The 18,551-nt window shown below is 37.2% G+C and overlaps 2 pseudogenes; both read left to right on the top strand.

Moving 5' to 3' along the window:
• Positions 1-16,882, top strand: part of LOC149837995 (uncharacterized) — a 41,285-nt pseudogene extending 24,403 nt beyond the window's left edge.
• Positions 10,253-10,328, top strand: LOC149837996 (small nucleolar RNA SNORD36; annotated as a pseudogene).
• Positions 16,883-18,551: the final 1,669 nt, after the last annotated feature.

Raw genomic sequence — 18,551 nt, 5'->3', positions numbered from 1 at the left:
CTTTTGGTTGACGATTTTCCAACTGTTTTATTGAAAAATAATCTTTTAAAAATATCATTGCAAAAAGTGCAACCAAATTTTGGCGCCGTTGCCGGGGAACGACAAATATATTTTGTTATTTCTTAGATTTCAGTTTATTAATCTTTGTTTAGTAGCTGTTTTCTTTTAATTTTCGAGTTAGCAGGATTAACATAGTTAGTAAATATAAGATTCAATTACTGTTTTTATAGGATTTACTAAATTTCATTCTTCGAGGAGCGATTAGACAGGTGGGTTTTAGAGAACATAGTTTTTGATTTCCTGTATTTTTTTAGTAATTTAAATTAGATTTTGTTTTGTTATTTCATTTAGCATAGTTAGTCAATTCTGACATAATTAGCTTAATATTATTAGTTATTCTTTATTTTTGTTATTTGAATTACAATATTTAGCTTAGTCTAGTTTAGATTTAGGTCGTTTCATACATCTGGTCTTAGTACCAGTGTATGCAGGGGCGAAGAGCTTTGGATACTCCATTACATTTGTTTGTTGACAACCTAGAGAGAATTTTACATTCTCCTCGAGGTTTGACAACTGTGGGTGATATGGATCCTCCAGCTCCAGTTCCTCCTCGCGCTCTGAAGGAGTACTTCACTCCCACAGACTATGTTCAGGCATCCTGCATTCGGAGACTCGATGTAGGAGCGCCTCATTATGAGATTAAGACCAGTATCATTCAGATGCTCCCATCATTCTATGGCCTTAGTCATGAAGATCCCTATAGGCATTTAGATGAATTCCTCGAAATCTGTTCTACAGTGAAGATACAGAATTTCGATGATGATGCGTTGAGATTGACCCTGTTCCCATTCTCATTGAAGGACAAGGCCAAGTATTGGCTAAAGTCCTTAGATTCTATAGAAATATGGTCATGGGATCAATTGCAGCAGGAGTTCCTGAGAAAATACTTTCCCATCGGTAGGGTGAACCAATATAGGTGAACCATCACTAGCTTTTCAGAGCTAGATGGTGAGCAATTTCATGAGACCTGGGAGAGAATGAAGGATCTCCTTAGGAAGTGTCCCCATCATCAGGTGCCAAGATGGAAGTTGGTGCAGAGTTTCTACGATGGATTGTCTGACAGGAATCATCAGATGATCGATTCTTCATGTGGAGGGACATTCATGTTGAAGAGTGAAGATGAAGCATGGAGACTGTTTGACACATTAGCAAAGAATTCTCTTCATCATGCTTCTAGCTCTCATACCGATAGAACCACACCTAGCATTCCTAAGAAAGGTGGTGTTCTCGAGATTGGATCATCTACAACATTACAATGCAAGGTGGATATGCTTTCTCAGAAGTTGGATCAACTTCTCGCGGACCCATCTATCTGTCAGCAGGTGTGTACTCTCTGTGCCGGTCTGGCACATTCGATCACTGAGTGCCCTTCGGCAGCTCAGTACCCTGAATTTGTGCAAGAGCAAGTTCGGGCTGCTCAAGGTTACGTCAGACCCCCGAAAAATCCATATTCACCTACATATAATCCGGGGTAGCATAACCATCCTAATTTTTCATGGAAGAATCTTCAACCTTCCACTCAACTTTCATCTTCTCAGCCTGCTTGGCCGCCACCATTCACTCAGACATTTCAGAGGCCGAGCTATCCTCAAAACACTCCTTATTTTCCTCCCCATATCCCACAAGAGTCTGCTCAGTAGACCTCTTTCGAGGAGAGACTTCTCCAAGCGTCCTAAGAGGTGAAAACCTCTAATCAAAATGCTTTTGAGAAGTGCAGTCAGATCTTGAGCTCATATACTCAGTCCATCACGAAGTTAGAGTCACAGATGGGACAGTTAGCAGAAGCGATGAGTCGAATACCTGAGGGTAGTCTGCCGAGCCAAGCAATGATAAACCCGAAGGGCAAGGAACAAATGACAGGAGGCCTGTACATCACTGAGTCACAGCAACATGCCAAATCTGTTATGGCCCTTAGGAGTGGACGTGAGTATCACGTCGAGAGTAGAGAGAGGACAAATGAGCCAGAATCGAGCATACCATCTTCTGTGGCTCAACCCTCTACCCCAGTTCAGGAGCAGGATAGGAGTGAGCCTTCTCACAAAGAGGAGGACCCCCAGATGTATATCCCCAAACCACTCTATCCCAAAGCGTTAGAATTTCTCAGTGTCAGAGGAAAGCAAGGCACGAAGGTCCAGGACATGCTTGAGATCTTCAAGCATGTACAGATCAACCTGCCTTTGCTAGATGCCATTCAGCAGGTGTCGGCTTATGCCAAATTCCTGAAGGAACTATGTACCCAGAAGAGGAAATCTAGAGAAAAAGTTCCTACCAAGGTCCATCTGACTGAGCAGGTGAGTTCAGTGATTCAACATCAGACTCCACTAAAGCTTAAGGACCCTGGAGCCTCGATCATTGCATGTACCATAGGAAACATCCGGATAGAACGCGTTTTGCTCAACCTTAGAGCAAGCATGAACATTCTGCCTAGATATTTCTATGATTCATTTGGGCTGGAAGAAATGAAATCCACCCCAATTACACTTCAGTTAGCAGATCGTTCTGTCAAGGTACCGAGAGGTGTTTTGGAAGACGTGCTAGTTAAAGTGGATGAGTTCTACTTTTCAGTCGATTTCATTATCCTTGACATGGAAGGAGTGGATAGCCAACACCAGACTCCGATCATTCTGGGTAGACCATTCTTGGCGACTGCCAATGCATGTATCAATTGCAAAACCGGAGCTATGGACTTGTCATTCGGCAATCGAAAGGTCAGGCTGAACATTTTCAATGCCGCGATGGGTCCAGTGGGAGATATGGAGTGCTTCCAGGTTGATATAGCACATGATTTAGTGAAAGCACAGCCTGAGTTGTACATGACAGAGGATTCCATTGATTTGTATCATACAGGAGAGAATAGCTGTAGAGTTAGTGTATATGTGTCTGTAGTTTTGTCAGGATTCCCTCCTTGGAGAGGTAGCATTGAGCCTCTTCCACCACTTGCGGAGACCCCCGCCAAATCATCGATAGAGTCTCCCCCGAAACTTGAGCTGAAACCCTTGCCAGATTCACTCAAGTATGCATACATCGGAGTTGGTGAGACTCTGCCTGTGATCGTCTCGTCGCTGCTCACAGAGGAGCAGGAGCAGAGATTGCTAGACATTTTACGAGAGCACAAGGCAGCGATTGGCTGGGGGGTTGCTGATTTGAAAGGGATTGATCCTTCATTCTGCATGAACAGGATTCATTGTGACGAAGAAGCCAAGCCAGTGCGTGACATGCAGAGAAGATTAAATCCTAACATGAAAGAGGTGGTGAAAAATGAGGTGGTCAAGTGGTTATATGCTGGGATCATATACCCCATTTCTGATAGCCAGTGGGTCAGTTCGATTCAGGTTGTGCCGAAGAAATCTGGACTCACTGTCGTGGAGAACGAAAAGGGGGAAAGTATTCCGATGAGGACCACCACAGAGTGGCGAGTCTGTATTGATTACATGAAGCTGAATGTAGCAACACGGAAGGATCACTTCCCATTGCCATTTATTGATCTGATTTTGAAAAGACTCGCAGAACAAAGCTACTACTATTTCTTGGACGGATACTAGGGATATAATCAAGTAGTTGTCCATCCTGAGGACCAGGAGAAAACCACATTTACATGTCCGTATGGCACCTTTGCATTTAGACGTATGCCATTTGGGCTCTGCAATGCCCTGACAACTTTTCAGAGGTGCATGTTAGCTATCTTCTCTGACATGGTGGATGATGTCATGAAAGTTTTTATGGACGATTTTTTGGTGTATGGCTCTTCCTTTGAGGATTGCCTTCAAAAATTTACTCGAGTACTGAGTAGGTGTATGGAGACAAACCTGGATTTGAGTTGGGAAAAGACTCATTTTATGGTCCAAGGGGGGATTGTGCTCGGACACATTGTGTCCAAGAGAGGGATAGAGGTTGATAGAGCAAAACTTGAGTCTATTTCATGATTGACTCCACCCACCACTGTTAGGCAGGTTCGATCATTCTTAGGGCATGCCAGATTTTATAGGCGATTCATCAAGGATTTTAGCAAAATATCTCGACCGCTTTGCTTATTATTGGAGAAAGATCAACCCTTTGAGTTTAGTGATGATTGCATGAAGGCCTTTGAGATACTCAAAGAGGCCTTGACCACTGCACCCATTTTGAGACCTTTGAATTGGATGCTTCCATTCGAGATTATGTGTGATGCTTCTGTTTATGCTATGGGGGCCATTTTAGGACAAAGAATTGACAAGAAGCCATATGTGATATACTATGCGAGTAGAAATCTGTCCGATGCTCAAATGAATTATACCACGACAAAGAAGGAACTACTCACAGTCGTATTCGCGTTGGATAAGTTTAGGTCCTATCTTCTCGGTTCGAAGGTGGTTGTCTATTCTGATCATGCTGCATTGAAGTACCTTCTTAGCAAGAAAGACACCAAACTGAGACTCATCCGATGGGTCTTGCTACTACAGGAGTTTGATCTCGAGATTCGAGATAAGAAGGGAAGTGAGAACGTAGTAGCAGACCATCTCTCTAGACTGATCATGGAGACCACTCAGGATCAGAGACCGATCAATGATTCTTTCCCCGATGAGCAGATCATGACAGTTAGAACATCGTAGTTACCCTGGTTTGCGAATATTGTGAATTATCTGGTTTTAAGGCAAATCCCTGAGCATTGGAACAAGAATGAGCGAGAGCGATTCTTATCACAGGTGAGACAATATTATTGGGATGAGCTAGAGTTGTTCAAATATTGTGCAGACCAGATCATCAGAAGATGCGTCTCGGAGGAGGAGTATGAGTCCATCCTCAGTTTTTGTCATTCATTAGCCTGTGGATAACATTTTAGTAGTAGGAAGACAACTGCAAAGGTTTTGTAGTCTAGATTTTTTAGGCCCACACTTCACAGAGATGCACATGAGTTATGCAGGAAATGTATTTATTGTCAGCAGTCTGGGAACATGTCCAAGAGGGACATGATGCCCTTGCTCCCTATTTTGATTGTAGAGATTTTTGATGTTTGGGTGTGATCATCACAAAATTTTTCCTCTCGTTCCTCTTTTCCTTTTCTCTTCGCCTTTCTAACCTCTGCTCCCTTTTTGAAAGGGAATAAAAGATAGAAAAGAAGAGAGAATGAGAAAAAGGAAGAAGAGAGAGGAACTCTTTTGCAAAGTCTCACTTGACCTTAATTTTGAAAATGTTTTAGAGAATTACTCGCCTTCGTTTTGAAATATTTGCGGGAAAATTGGGAGACGGGATTCGCTCGTCGGTACAAGGTTCGACCGTTCCTGACGCATTTATCAGGGGTAATCGAACCAAGGATCGAATTTATGCCTTTTTGTTTTGCTAGAATATCATCTAAGAATTTATTCTAAGTCTAAATGCACAAAGAATCATGCTTGTGCAATGCAAAGATGTATGCTCTTTTGAAAAGAATGATTTTGGAAATTTGAGATTTTCCAAGTGAAAATGTGATGATAGAATGAAGAAATGATTTCTGAATAGTTGAATCTAACTTAGAACTTGAGATATATCAGGAAAGATATTTTGAAGTTCTAAGTCTTTGAAATAATAAGAGTTTGGGAAAAATAAATCTGGACTTTGAAAGGAATGATTTGAAGCTGAGATAAAAGAAAAGGAAATGAAGTTTCAAAGTCAGAAATGGACTTTGAATTTAGACTTTTGAACCTGAATTTTAGGAGAGGAAATGAAATTTGAAGTGGGATTGAATTCCAGATTTAAAGTTTGAAATCAGGATGAAATTTGGATTTGAGAAATCCAAATTGAGTTTGAAAATAGAAATGGGGTTTAAGAGATTTAGGAAAAATGGAATTGGTTTTTGGAATTTGAAAATCAAGATAGACTTGGATTTGAAATCGGACATCCTAAATGGATTTCGAAGGCTGAGTTCCAAGATGGAATTTGGATCTGAAGTCTGAGATCCAAAATGAAGTTGAATTCTAGGATCCTAAATGGAATTGGATCCGAAGTCAGATATCCAATATGGAATTGGATTCGGAATCTGGATCCAAAGTGGAATTGGGTTCTAACTTTGGATTTAGAAAGCCCAAATGAGACTTTTGAAGATGGATCTGGGTTTTTGAAAACCCCGATTGAATTTAAAACTTAGGAAAAATCGAATTTTGAGATTCAGAATCAATCACAAACTTTGATCTTGAATTTGAAGATAAGGAAACAAACTTGATTTTGATTTTGAAACCAGAAGATGAATCAAAAATTTCAAAGTTAAATTTGAACTTTGAAATTGATTTTGAGATATTGATTTGAGTTTGAATTTGAATCTTGAAAATGAATTTGGAATTTCAAAGTTGATTGGAACTTTGAAAATTTGATTTGAATTGGAAATTTGAAGTTTGAATACAAAATGATTTTGAAATTTCAAAGTCAAATTGGACTTTGAAATTGAATTTTGAATCTTGAAATGAGATAGAATTGAATTTGAATCTATAAATAAGCATTGATTTGAGAAATGAAGAAAATACTCAAAATCACTTAGAGTTTTGAAAGGGAATTTTGAAAATATGATGCAATTCTATCCTAAATGATGAATGAATCTAAAGAATGTGAAATTGGATTTGAAAATCATATTTCATTCTTTAAATAAATGCAAATAAGATTGAGGATATAATACACTTCTGACAATGGTCATTAAATGTATTATATAATAATCATATTTAAATTCAGATGAAGAATAAAATATATTTTGGTGCTTTTATAGAGTTTAAAATGAAATTAACTCTCAATATATCCTGACTATGGCCATTGATATATATTTTGAATTAATTTTAATTTAAACCCTGATAAAAGAAGAAAATATTTTTAAAAATATAATGATTTTTGAAGAGGATCCAGTGTGGATCCAGTGTTATTCTATAAAAGATGAAATTCCTAAGTTTTTGTTTACATCCTCACTGTGGCCATTGATGTAAATCATCAACTTAGGATTAATCACCTTTTATAAAACGGTGCACGTGCCATTCGTGTTTCCATTTCGTGAATTTTCTTGAGAAATAAAAGAAAATAATGAAACAGAGGGTATTTACATGCTCATTCATTCTATCTAAGACTGGAAATGTAGAGTTTTCATTAATATCTAGCTTATTACAACACTGGAATTGAAAATATCGAAAACTTCTAATTCAACTTTTCACATATTCCTGCAAAAATGGAGTTAGCACAATGCCAAGATAAAAAAAAGTGGAAGAAATTAGGTTGAAAATGCAAATGTAGATGGTTATGATAATTCTAACATAAGATGCTATACTCATGCTAAATAAGAGAGGCATATGGCATATCTTGCATTTATGAGAAAATGTGCATATATACATGTATATATATTATATATATATACATATACATATACATATACATATACATATACATATATATGGGCAATACCATAAGCAAACGAAAACCTGCATGTGAGAAGGCACATGTAATGGATGAAGGCAAGAGTCAGGATGATCCAAGATGAATCAACATGAAATAGGGTAGTTCCTGATGAACCACCATAGAAAAGAAGGGACACAGTGGTTCATTGTGAACCACTGTGAAAGAAAAACAAACTATAGTAGTTCTTAATGAACTACTATAGTAAAGAAGGGTTACAAGGGTTCTTTGTGAACCACTGTAAAAGATAACCACTATAGTAGTTCCTGATGAACTACTATAGAAGAAAAGAAGGCCATGGTGGTTCATTGTAAACCACTGTGTAAAATAACAACTATGGTAGTTCTTGATGAACTACCATAGAAAAGAAGGGATGTGAGGGGTGTATGAATGTGAAAACAAGTAGATGTAGCATATGCAGCAAATAAAGTGATAGGAAATGTATGATGTTGTTTTGAAGGTATGGGAAGATGCAACAGATGATACTGCAAAATGAATGTGATGCACAAAAGGAGGTGTGTATGATGTAGATATATAGGGTAAATGTGAAGGTTGTGCAAATGGAAGGGGAAATGATGCACAACAGGTGGTTGGGGGTTGTGAGGATGTGATGAAGGAATTGTGCGTGTGTAACAGTGTGTTTTGTAGGTATAAAGGGTGCTGAAGGACATATAGTGATGACATATGCTGATGCAGTGAGAGTCATGGTGCCACTGTAGTAAGTGAAGCAAGTTAGGTGCAGGAGAAATGATGAGCTGCTGATAGTGCAGAGAAACAATGACAAATGGAATGGGTGTTGGAGCTGGAAGCCACAGAGATTGCAGCAGATGGTAATTGACAGACGTGAGTCCTCTGATTTTGCAGGAATAGTCACCTTTGTAGTAGACGAACCAAAAGGCAGCATTCATTCCCTATCTCCACATCTGTCAACAGAAAAAGCTGAATTTTCTTTGGCAGCTCTACTATCAGAATCTTTGTTTGCTGCTAGATCCGATGGAACATACCATCTACTAACAACAGTTTACGAGAATAAAGTGCAATTGGTAGTGAAGTATGCAGAAATATGAGTGTATATAGTGGGAATAAAAGGTGCAACAGTGAGGTGAGTGATCAGTGATGCAATGTGGATGAACCATGATATGCAACAGACGATAAAGATGGCCTGGCAGGTGTGGAAAGTATCATGTGCCATTATACAAGTAGAATGCTGTGAGGGATGATTTACAATAAAGTTGAGACTCTGCACATAGGTTACTCACCTTGGGTTATAAACTTTAATTTAATATGACAAAATCTGCATGTGATGAAATTTGGGAACAATGAAATGGTGGCTTTCAAACTCATCCATCCTTGACACAGAGGTGGACTGACATGCACATTTAGGGAGACATCCAATCTCTAAGAAACAAAGAACCCTCTAAGTGCCTCCAGGATGATTTTGACTCAATCATGGGAGCCTTGACATATGACAGCAGTCAAAGAGGTGGCTACCTGACGTATCAACCCTTCCTTAGTTGAATGTAGGGTTGTTAATGCTCCAGAAATCACTCACGTAGCTACAACTCTTACAGTAAAACAGAGCTTCAGATCCAGTTGTGGTCATCAGTAGCTTGGATAAGCTATTTGATCATATGTTGGTGCTATGACGAAGCTGTAGAGACAATGAACTTACCATAAATTTGATAGATACGACAGAGACTTACTCAGATAGTCTTTCCCTTCTCTCGTACTTTCCTCCTCATAACATTGTCTGATGATTTATAGACTTTTATCAACGGCAACAAGTGCCCTTATCCCACATCACTGCGATTTTACCATATCATGTTTAAGCATTAATAGCCTTTTAAGGCCATAATGCCTAAAATCCTATAGTTTTGAAAAGGCCTTTCAGCAATGGCCCTGCAATGGATCTATAGGGAGAGGTTGTAGATGGTGTGATTAATGATGCAAAGGGACACAACCAGATTGAGAAGAGGATTGTCGATAATCAGAGAGGAACCAAAGTTTAAAACAGTGAACATAAATTCAGAAGACTAACCTTCGTATACCAAATTTAGCAGTGCTAACTTGAATGAACATATGAGCTTATGCCAGGTCAAACCAAATATCCATTACTCATTGGCTCAAGGCTTCAGTACACTTGATAATTCTATCATGGCTTGCCAAGTTTTTAATGATTGGTAACATGTGCTATGTCAAGAAGAGGAGCCACAAAGAAGATAATCTGAATATATCTTTCATAAAGGATTGACTGTACAAAGGGACTGATTAGATCTTATTACAAAATAACTAAGTGCTCTAACAATGTAATAGCTAACAACTTAGCTAACGATATCCAATTAACTAACAGTAAAGATTATATTGAAAAATCAGTATAAATCGCAAGGAAAAATCAGTTTAATAATCAGTAAAAAAAAAGAATCCTGTTAAATTCAGCGGTAACAACAAATCTAGCTAGCAAGACTCATTTAAGGATGCTCATCAATAGTTAAATGGCGTACCTGATGAGTTGGTCCTCACTTGATCTCAGGTGACTGATTGCAAGAGTTTCTGAATCCAACTGAATTTACAGATGCAAGTGGTGCTGGAGATCATTCAGGGATATGCTTTAAGAGCAGATCATCCAGTAATGACAGCTGAATACCCTTTTATTATGATGTATTTCTCCAGAGGTCACTTGGTTACAAAAGAAATATTCCGCTAATGACACAAGAAAACTTTCTTGTAAATTCTTTTCATTAGAGATTTGGCGAGGCGAGTCTGTCATGAAAGAACTTCATGATGACCGATTATATAGCCTAAACAAGAACTATCAGAATGATCCCAATCAAAAATTTCTGCTTCTGAAAATTCAACATTGATATCTAAACATTATAACTCTGACTAAAACAGATAGGCAAAAAAGCATCATTGGTTTGAATGACATCCAAAAGAGGAGTAGATTACAAAAAAAGAAAAAAAAAAGAATGTGGAAAGCACAAAATGTGAATGCCAAGCGTAAGATCGAGACAAACGATGGCTTATAAATCTACTTCTACAACTGCAAATGATTGGAAATAAGAGCAAGGGATAGAGAAATACCTCAAGCTGATTATACACGTTTATATGCTCAATAATAAGAAATAAAGACAATGCAAGGGTAATGAGCATAAATATTCCAGCACTAACAATTGGCCAGCTACACAGCAACCATACTGATCCATCCATACTGGAGGGCCATAGTCTTCTTGATCCACTTAATGACTCAGCTAAAGCGAGATGAAGAAGAAATAACAAACACCAAACTCCTCTCCATGCCATCATGAATGCTAGCTTATGAAAAAAAATGAGCTCCGAAAATCATGAAAGTTTAACACCCTTAATTCATATCAATTTGCCTCTGAAGCACTTTGCATGATAAATGCAAAATGATCATATGAATTATGGAGTCCTTAAAACACTTCCAAGTTAAACCACAATGCAATCATCAGATAGAAATGATTCAACCAAGCAACAGAACACACAAAAACAACATCCAAAAGCTATTTGGTGATAATCAGTGCTATTATATATCTAATTTCCCTAGAGGCATGAACAACTTAATAGGAATATTTTATTTTCATAAAATCTATTTGATCATCTGAAAAATTTATTTCGCATAGATAGATCGAGAAGAGCTTCAGACTTTATGCATATAATGATTATGAAAACCCTGCAACCTGTGAAGCCACTTAATCACCAAGTAATATCAGGTAACGAAGAGATGAGAAGAGATGGCAGATACTCGTGAGTTATCTGTTACCTCAGACGCCAGTTTCAAATGAGAACAAAAATTAATCTGGTAAGTATATCCTAATTACACAGACAGTCGAGACAGGGCTTCGATATGTATAGATACCTATGATAGGATAATGAGATAATAAGCAAAATACATAAGATATTGCATCAGGAAAATTCAAATTGCAAAAATAGCTAACGAAGTGAATAGTAACAGGTAAAATATAAGATTAACCGAAGATTACGGAAGATTAAAACCCGATCTGATACTGGATCAGATCGGATGTTTACTTTGAAAATCATTGGAAAAGAAACCATTACAGAAGAAAAACAAAGGTAGGATGCATAAGGAAGGATTCATAGACCATGAGAACATTAACGTAATCCAATTATGCCGAAATCAAAGAAAATTAAACAAAGTAAAGAAGGGAAGGAGATGATGATATGTGAGTGCCTCTGTATGATAAGGAAGTCAAAATGCATAGGTGATACTAGAACAAGGATGTGATGCTTTGCAATTGAAATGAACGAAAAACCAGGTGAACAAAATGCCATTAAACTCTATTGAAACAGGAAATGAAATCAATAGAGAGTTGTTGGATCAACAAATGAATGAAATAATGTACTAAATGAAATGCTATGAACTAAATGCAAGTAAGAACCTATTAATGAAATGCATTACAGGTAAAAGGGAAGAAACAAAACAACAATAAATAAATAAAAAATCGATGAAGAAACATACTGGATCTAACGCATAATGGCATAAGCAGGTATTGGAAATAAGAAATTCAGAAATAAATTGTAAAAGGGAAATGAAAAGATGTAGGAATATACATTCCGTTGATTTTGCATACAGGTGGGTCGGTTCTGCCATATGCAGACCAGTTCCACTCCTTTGCTTTGTAATAAAAAGAAGAAAGATGAAAGAAAATGGGATTTTAAAGAAATGCTACAAAAGAAAGACAAGTTTCTATGAAGAATCAGAAAAAAAGGGTGATTACTTACCTACGACTGCAGGGGTTTTGAAGGAAAGAGGAGGTCCTCTTTCTCTACCGTGAAAATCCTCTCCTAATTGAGAAGAAGAGGGGATTCAGAGGCTTGATTGTGAAGAGATGAAGAGGCGATAGATTCGGGAAAGAGGGAGGAAGACCGATGCGGGGGTGAGAGCGGAGCTGCTGTAGGGTTTTCTTCAGAACCCAAAACGAAGAAAAGAAAACTAAAAAAAAGAAAGAAAAAAAAAAAAGGATCGAGAGGAATAGGGGACGTTCCTTCTGAATGTTGCAGGGAGGGTCATCTTCCTTCAGCTGTTTGGGAGAAATCGAGAGAAGAGAGGCTCGATGAAGCTGCGCAAGAGAAGAGTCTTTCTTCTGAACAGTGGATGGATCCGACTCCTTCAAACACGAGAATAAAACCAGGGAAAACGATGGATCCTCGAGAAGGAGGAGGGTGCAAAGGTGAAGAGCGGCCGATGCATGAAGAAGAGGGGTGCGGGGGTGAAGAGGCGGTGTCGTCCCCCTTCCCCTCTGCATCTTTTTATAAAGAAGGGGAAGAAGCCTAGAGAAAAGAAAATTTTCAAAAAGCTTGAGAAATTTTTAATAAAAATCAAAGGGGCGGCTCTTTTAAGAAAATTTGCTAAAAGGGGTTTTAAAAAAAAGATTTTTATAAAAAGAGGCTTACTTAATCATTTTTTTTGTATTTTTCTCTCTTTTTTTATTATTTTTTTATTTTATTTTTTTTTTCTTTGCTTTGGATTTTCTATTTTTTTTTTATGTTTTTGATATAAAAACTTTGAAAACTAAAAAGGTTTTAAATTAATTTGGCAAAATTTAAAATATTTATCAAAGAAGTATTTTTTGAGGATTTGGGTTTATCTTTTTGGAATTTTCTTCAGAAGACAGGTTTAGATCCGGGATTTGAGAAAATATTCGAGTTTTAAACCTCGAATCGAGAAATACAGAGCAGTGGATCCAAACGGATGCCAGATGAACTGCCCGAGCCATTCAAAACTATTTTTTTGGTATTTTTGTAATTTTAATTTGAAAATTTGACAACGAGGCTCAGATTTGGATTTTGACAATGGATCTGGATCCGAAATCGAGTCAGCTATATAAAATGAATTTAATTTCTTTAAGTCCAAAGAATAACTGAAATTTAAATTGGAATTGACTTGATTTACTCAGAAAAATGGGGTCAAGGGCAAAAAGGGAATATTTACAAAGTTTTGAAAATTTTGGAGTGTTCACATTGGGGCATAGATTTTATGGGCTCATTTCCGCCATCATTCGGTAATTTGTATATCTTAGTGGCGGTCGATTATGTTTCCAAATGGGTCGAGGTTGTGGCAACCAAGACCAATGATCATAGAGTTGTGCTGAAGTTCATTAAGCACAACATTTTCATTCGTTTTGGTGTGCCACGCGCGATGATAAGTGATGGTGGCAAGCATTTCAGGAATGTACAGATAGCTTCACTTCTGAGAAAATACTCTGTCAATCACCGATTCACCACTCCTTATCATCCGCAGACCAGTGAACAGGTCGAGGTTTCTAATAGGGAAATCAAGCGAATTTTAGAAAAGACAGTTCGTCTGGACCGCAAGGATTGGTCTCAGCGCTTAGATGATGCACTTTGGGCATATAGGACTGCATTTAAGACTCCCATTGGCATGTCCTCGTATCGTCTTGTGTTTGGGAAAGCATGCCACCTCTCTGTCGAGATGGAGCACAGAGCATATTGGGCAATCAAGAAGTTTAATTTTGACCTCACTCAGGTTGGCAAAGAGCGATCATTGCAGCTCACCGAGTTAGAAGAGCCAGGAATGATGCATATGAGAATGCCAAGTTATATAAAGCTCACACTAAGGCCTTTCATGATAAACACATTATCAGAAAAGTGTTTGAGCCGGATCAGAAAGTTTGGTTGTTCAATTCTCGCTTGCATCTATTCCCAGGAAAGTTAAGGTCAAGATGGGATGAACCTTACATTGTGAGAGAAGTATTTTCACACGGGGCAGTGACATTATTTGACCCACAGACCGGAGGCACATTCAAGGTGAATGGGCAAAGACTGAAGCCCTACATTTCAGATTCCTTACAGGTTGGTGAGTGTGAGGTCTGGGATCTCATGAAAGAATAGGATTTGAGCAGAGGAATGTATCATATGTAGATAGTAGATTAGTTCTGTTTTTTCAGTTCAACATTTGCTTTTGTTCAGTTATTTTATTTCATATGAACTTACACTTGTTCTGATTCATGCATGTTTATCTAATATTCAATGTGTGAGGATTAGTTACCAGGTACAAGGCACAACTTTCAGAGCAGACCATTGACCAAATTAGCAGAAAATTATGCATTCATATATGCATAGGGTGATGCAAAGTCAAGTTAATCAGCTTCAGAGGCCCGACACATATCAGGTTGTATCTATCCTTTCTCCCGTATTTAGTTTATTGATCTTTAGTGTGCATTTGCATTGCATGTTTACATATTTTGTATGCCACTAGGGACAGTGTCATTCAAGCATGGGGGGGGGGGTTAGATGCACACTAAAAATTTAATTTTTTTTTATGTATGGTAGCTAAAAACTCATAAAAGTAGGCTTTTAAGAACAAGTTTATAGCATATATGATTGTTTTTGGCATAATCTAACAATTTAGAATTTTTTAAGCCCCATGTAAAAAAAAAATTCTGATCTGATCCAAATAGAGTAGTTATTTATGAGAAAATTCAAAGAAAAGATAGTATTTGAATGTTAGAAAGTTTTGAATCACTTTAGTATAAGTATGCACAGTATGTTTTGGGAAAAAAACTAAGCAGTGGAAAAATATTTTGAAATATGAGCTTAAAGGAAAAGAACTACGTTTAGTTGTTGATGTCTTCATGATTCCTAGTAGTGGAACTCAGACACAAGTTGAAGTGTTTGAGTCTCTTGACGAAAAGGATAACGAAGGAGATCATCTTCTTGTCTAGTCAATATCTGTGGCCTATGTGGTTCGAGTAAGTAGAGTCTGAAGGGTGTTTTACACCTGGTGCCCTAAAGCCATCTGGTTTGGGAGCCACCGATTCGAAAGCTTGTTACATGAACTTCATAGAAAGCCTAAGAGATAGAGACATTGCACATGATGAGAAGAAGACTATAGGTAAACTATTAAAATAGAAGGTCTAGTGACTCGAGCAATTAAGTCTGAGGGATACTTTGTATCTGGTGCCCTAAGGTTGTCTGGCCTGTGAGTCACTGACCCAAAGCTCGTTACACGGGTCAAGAAACTGGATATTTGAAATAGTGCTCAAATGAGAATAGTGCTCAAGTGAGAAGAATGCTCAAGAGAAAAGAATTGAAAGATGGTGAAAAATTGAAAAACAAAAGAAAAAGAATGAGCTTAATGAGAAAAATTCATTGCTTAGGAATAATTGTGAAATACTATGCAGAAAATATACAAGTGAGGATAAATGAATAATAACACGATAATACTTGATTTTCTGAGAAAAATCATAGATAATTACAAGTTTAAAAAAGTGAAAGAAAAAGGTTTTTACTGTGGTGGCATAAGAATTCTAAATTTGTTATGAGAGTGTACATTACATCAAATATTTGCTTAAACTGATTTCTTAATTGCCTAATATTTCTGGAAAATCATTCTTGCATGGCATTGATGTTTGTGGGTAGCATCTCTGCAAACCCTCATGAGACCTTACTCTTTCACTGGGGTAACCCAGGGGTTTAAAGAGCTTGTTACATGAGCTAAATGCAACCGTGATTCCTACGAAAGTGAGTTATGATTTTAATTGATTAGTGCATATTTGTCTATTATTTCTTTTCAAATTCATAACATAGTTAGTTGTTTGTTAAGGGACTAACAAACATTCAAGCATGGGGGTATTTGATGCTGCATGAAATGCACATCATGTTATTAATATATTCATGCATTTTTAGGTGATTTTAAGGTTTAAACCCATGATTGGATGTATTTTGGCATAATAGAGTCATGATTCGAATTTCAGAAAAATCAGAGTTAAATTGAGTGAGATATGACAATTTTAGTGTTCGGGCACGGATTTTAAGGTGATTCGGATCAAGATCCGACCCAAATAGACCATCTTGGGCCATGGATTAATGTTTAAAACATCATAATTCATCTCCAACGTGATCCAAAACCCATTTAGAAAAGGTTTTCAGAAAACCCCCTCCAAAAGAGGCGCAGAGCAAAAATTTTCATTTTAAACCCCTTTTTGCAATTTTGGAAACTTGAGCCAAAAGATAAAAATGAGTTTTCTGAAAACTCTGGAGTTTTTTGCCTAGGGATTTGTGCCTCCTCAACTGATTCTTGCTCCAGCCACCTTCTTCCCCAACCATTCCACGCCAACCCCCTTGTGTCGTTGGGTTTTGCTTGAGATTCAAGCATTTTCCCCTTGTTATTTCTGTTTGTTTTCATATCTATTGTTCATTTCTTTTCATCCTTGTTGGGTGCTAAGAAAATGTGCTTTATTTTGCAGATGTAGCAGAGGTTGAAGACACTATTCTTGCATGGAGTGTCGTCTACTCCAACAAGAAAGATCGGCCCTACCTCCATCCGATCCTCTACTCCACCCGATCGCGAATCGGTTCTCCTTCCGCCCTCGGTGTACTTCAAACGTGGTGCAGCTGCAAGAACGAGTTCCGTTGTGAGGTTCCAGCATCATTGAAGTAGATGGGATGCATTTCCATAGGCTGATTTCGCTCTTTCCACCCCCACAATCGTCGGATCGCCCTTGAGGTAGGTCTTCCTCTCCTTCATTCTTTTAGATAGAATTGTGTCATCCTATAGTAGATTCTTTAAATCTCAGCCCATTCTCTGATTTTCTCATTCTTTGACAGCAAAACACTGTCATTTTTCTGTCACTTCATGCTTTTGAATGTCATTTTTGGGTCTAGATTAGGTGTAATCTGTGATTTGCAAATCGTTTTAGTCAAAAAGTGAAAATCAGCTAGCATTGGTTCTAACCGATTTAGCGTTTTGTCCAGGTCCAAGTTCTGAGTTTTCGTCGTAGTGCAGTCTGTTAAAAAAAATTTATTTCAAGTATTTGATTATTGAAATTAGTTTAATGTTATGTTGAATTGTTAGTTTAGTGTTATTTGTGTTAATTTGTTGAAATCATCTAGTGTGTGTCTAGTTCAAATTTAGCGATTTTTGAGATTCCAGTTTAGATTAGTTGAATTTTTTTTAGTTGTAATTCAGTGGTTGTGCAATGTTTAACTGCGTTTAGTGAAAATTAGGTCGAAGCTTGTTTGAAATTTGTTTCAAAAAGAAAAAGGAAAAAAATTTATTATCATTTTTTTTAGTTTAGGTAAAGTCATTTTTTTAGTGTGTTATAGTGGCTTTCTTCTCCAAAGAGACGTCCGCCATTGCTGTAGTTTAGATTTTAGGTAAGTGTGTTTAGCAACCTTTTGCAATTTACTTAATTTTAGCAATTGTAGGTGTTAGTCATTCATGTTGATTTAGGTGCATTTTCTATAATTGTCATTTTCTGTCCATTTTAAGTTTAGCTTCCTGACATAACCCTTCATTTCATTGTATAGAGGTTAGTTTATTTAGGATATTGATAGTATAGGTCAATTAAGTAGGTAATGTCGAATTTTAGGAGGGCAAGTAGGTAATTTTTATTGAAAAACGATTTTATTCATTCTCTGTATTTCACTTAATTGTATTCATTCTCTGTATTTTGATAGTCATTTAGCAGTGTTAGGACTATTTTTGCATTTAACTTACAGTCATAGTGTCATTAGTGGATTCGTGTAAGTGAATAGTGTATTGATTTAAAAACTCAATTTTTACTACATTTTGCACTCGTCATTTTATGTGCAAATTTTTAAAGTTTTCTCAAAATTTCTATTCTATTCTCTTCATAAGAGTGTTCACTGTCTGCAGATCAAAAATTAGCTCATTTCTAGTTGATTTGATCTGACTTTTAAACGTTTTCTAAAATCAGCTTTTTCGGGTTTTTCAGTTTCGGGACCTGCAATTTCTAGAATTTTCACCAATTTGAAACGCTTATATCTGGAGCTTCAAAATGGATTTTTCAAATCCGTAAAATCTGACAGATTTTTGAATCTGTCAGAAACAGAACATAAGAAATTTTGTGAAAATCGGACTTCGTTTGCCTTATCAAACTCTCTGTTTTTGAAAAGCTGTCAGAATCCACTTTTGCACTAGTCGAGGGTAAAACAGTCATTTCAATGGTAGTTTGATTTTCGGTAGTTTTCAGTGTTTTTTTGCATACTAGTTAGTGCATCTGCATCAATTAACTTAGTTAGACATAGTATAATTAGTTAGTAGACTTAGAATTGACAATTTAGTTAATTTTTATTTTTAATTAGAA

The sequence above is a fragment of the Nuphar pumila genome, chromosome 5, assembly GCF_984573655.1.
Source record: "Nuphar pumila chromosome 5, dmNupPumi1.hap1.1, whole genome shotgun sequence".
In the NCBI taxonomy this organism is placed as follows: domain Eukaryota; kingdom Viridiplantae; phylum Streptophyta; class Magnoliopsida; order Nymphaeales; family Nymphaeaceae; genus Nuphar; species Nuphar pumila.
This window is presented reverse-complemented; position numbering and strand designations above follow the sequence as displayed.